Source organism: Piliocolobus tephrosceles, chromosome 5 (genome assembly GCF_002776525.5).
Source record: "Piliocolobus tephrosceles isolate RC106 chromosome 5, ASM277652v3, whole genome shotgun sequence".
In the NCBI taxonomy this organism is placed as follows: domain Eukaryota; kingdom Metazoa; phylum Chordata; class Mammalia; order Primates; family Cercopithecidae; genus Piliocolobus; species Piliocolobus tephrosceles.
In genome coordinates, this window is record NC_045438.1 from 44,606,565 (window position 1) to 44,610,075 (window position 3,511).

Sequence of the window (3,511 nt, forward strand, 5' to 3'; positions counted from 1 at the left end):
TTTCATTTGGTAGTAAAATACTAGTGCAACTTTTCATCAAAATAAAGTTTACCACAGAGGTAAATACATTTTCCCAATTGAAATTGGCACTGCAGCTGCCTCTAAATAAAATTTCTCATCATAACTTAAGTGAAAAAGAACTCGTGGTTGTCATTATAAGCAAAAATATAAAGTATTATAGAATTGGCTACATTCCTCCTTACAACACAAACTTTGAAAGAACTGGAGATGCTTTACAGAAGTTTAGCTGGTTTTGAAATGGCACATGGGTGTGGTTTTTTTTCTTCACATTCTCGAAATTTTGCCACCACTCCTCTCTGTGTTGCAGAGATGGCATCTGTGACTACTGGGATAGACAAGAAAGTTTGTTCAAGCTAAAGAAAGTCAAAATTTAACTGCACAGTAACAATGAAATGTTCATCATGCAGACTTGTGTTTCCTATATATTCAATTTCCTAGCATGCGTTAGAATACATCAACTTGTATTCTAATGATTTAAGTTTTATTTTACAATATGAAAGAAATTTGAAGAAAACATGACCTGGTAAAGAGAAAAGGGAGAACTTTTACCACAATGAAAATAGATACAGTCATATGAAACTATGTAATAAGAATATAATCCACTTAGAAATGTACTTCTCAAAACTCCCCTTAATTTATGAAACAGATCCTTACTCTGTTGCATTGGGCCTGGGGAGGGGAATTAATTTGTTTCAACAAAAAAATTCAGCACAACAACAAATAGCTTAACTTTGGTCCACTTATCTGTTAGCTTAAGGACAGTCATACTGTCCATAATCCATTAAAAAACCCAAGTAAATTTAAAAATATATTCATGTGTAATATCATTCTAAAACCAGCATAGCTGTTCTGTCCTCATTCTCTGCCTTTTCAGCTTCAGAATCCACCATTGGCTTGCTCTCTAATCCTCAGCATCTTTGTGATCTCCCCTGGCAGCCTGAACAGCGTCTAGTTGACTAGGTTCTCTCTCCTCTTGGGTCATAGATTTCTGGAGTCACATGGTCCAAGTCTGCTTCTAGAAGTTCAGTTTGTACTTCCACTGGCATCTGATTTATCCATTCAACATGAAGCTTCTCTACATGTACTTCAGTACCTTCTTCAGTCTGAATTCGACCCACTTCTAGATAACTTATTTGGACCTGCTCTGGAAGTACACTCAGGTATGAACCAAGTACCTGGCTGTCCTGGAGCACATCTGGATGGACATGTTCCACAGTCACTTGTGCTGAATCCACCTGGACCTGAAGCAATGGTAGCACACACGCCTTCCCAATTTGTTCTGTAGTAGTCATTGATGTCACAGGTTCACTTTGCATGTATGTTTCTACTGAAAGAACTTCTTCCATTACTAGATACTCTAAAATATTGTATCACTGAGGAGATGCCTCATTAATTTATTTCCTTGCATAAACCACAAGTCTCATAAAGAACAATGGTTGGGTTTACATCCAATTTGTATTATGAAGTGATCTTTGAACCGTTCTCAGCTGTTAAACACACTGTTGCAGACTGGCATTCACAGAGCTTCTTCCTTCCTTTTTGCCCCTACTCCAGTTTGGCATGCAGTGAGGTGACATTTGAGGGTGCTATTTCTAGCAAATCTTTCATGACAATTTGGACACTCAAAAGGTTTTTCACCTGTATATTTTTCTAAGATGTTCTTTAAGATTTCCAAAACAGTCAAACTACTTCTTACAGTACTGACATACATAAACTTTTTTCCCAGTTCTTTGCTTCTTAGTGACTCCACCTTCTTCAAGATGGTAACAATTTAGGTGCTGTTTCCATATGCATACCTTTCATTGCATATTTCACACTTGAAACTCTTAGTTGAGTGTGATTTCATGTATTCCTTCAAATGATAAAACAATTTAAATGAACCATTACATTTCTAACAATGGAACAAGTCCTTCACATGTGACAACTGAAGTTCCACAGTTTCAATACTTTCTACCTGTATGCTTATGGGGTCAGATGCATGGCCAGCTTCTTCTTTAATCTGCCCTTTTCTGTCACCTTGGTGATACTTGCTGGTAATATCTGCCAACAGTGCTAGAGCAGAATCTTTAGAGGAACTTGTGTTCTGTATGTTCTTCATGGATGCTTGGCAGAATCCACTTCCTCTAATGTTTTGATGCGTTCATCTTCCGTTTCAATTGTGCCTTCTTCCGTTTCAATTGTGCCTTCAGCAATCTCTACCTCAATTTCAATAGGTTCTGATTCTGCAGATGGCAATCTTCCTGTGATAACATTTGAAGTTGCTGCAATCTTCCTTTTTTTGGCCACCTTTTTCCCTATGGGATTTTCCTCTAATGGAGTTGAGTTTTCCTTGTTCCTGACTTCAAGGGCTTTCATAATGAAGCAGGAAATTTTGCCTGACCCCTTCATGGGTGGGAACTGGTGTGCAGGTGCTGGGGCTAGCCGGCCACTTCGGCACCAGCTGGGGCAAACTCTACTCATTGGAACCTGTTGCACTCAACCTGCCACGGGAGGGAGCATGCAGGTGAGCGAGTGCAGGAGACAGGGCAAGTGCTTTTGGGTGCTGGCAGGAGCAAAACTCCATGCAGGTCCTGTGGACTGCATCCCTGGCTGGACCCTCCATCCCCGGCTGGATTCCTCTCTAAAGCAAAGCCTTGAAGCCATCCCTCTGAAGTCAAGCTGCTTCTCTCTGATGTCAAACCAGTCTCTGACGTCCACCTGCTTCTTCTCTTCTCTGCTCTAAGCTAGTGGAGCCTGGGGTTTTTACACGCACAGGATGGGGGTGGGGCAGTGCATGGTTGGCTTTGGAAAAGACAACATTCGAGTGGGAAAACAGGAAGGCATGCTCTCACTTTAGGCTGCTGTCCCAGGCTTGAGTGTGGGACCCTTGTCAGGGACCTGCTCTCCTTTACCCAGAATTCCCCTGTCTCCTGTCCCTATCAATAACTTCTAGCATTTGTAGAACTCTGCTGCTTTCCATACATCATTGACTTCTTCTCCTGTATCAATTATTTTGCTGTGTATGTGAACTGAATTAAATTACAAAAGATCAGTTTACCAACACCTTCTATCTCCACCACAGGTTTCTGAGTAAATTGAAAGAATTTATAGAACTTACTACAAGCAGTCAAAAGAGACTTGTGATCCTTAAAATGGTGTCTGTTGATGATCAGGATAATGTCAGTAAACCAGTCCTGATCTTGCTTTTTATTCAGTCAGTCAGTCGAGGATCATCTTATGATTTCAGGAAACTTTTGAAGGCATTTCATCCCCTCTTCAACCTCCATGGCCATCAGGTTGCCCTAGTCCATGGTCTGTCCTCCTTCTGAGGCAGTAAATTTTCCCTGACATTTTTGCAGGCAGGAACTGGAGTGTGGGTCCTGGGGCTAGCTGGCCTCTTTGGCACTGGCTAGGACTAACTTCACTCACTCAAACCAGTTGCGCTCAGCCCCTTAGATGAGGAAGCATGCAGGTGAGCGGGTGCAGGAGCTGGGATGAGTGCTTTTGGGTG

The 3,511-nt window shown here is 41.4% G+C and overlaps 1 pseudogene; it reads right to left on the minus strand.

The window, feature by feature from the left end:
* Nucleotides 1-845: 845 nt before the first annotated feature.
* LOC111520736 lies at nt 846-3,287 on the minus strand (annotated as a pseudogene).
* Nucleotides 3,288-3,511: the final 224 nt, after the last annotated feature.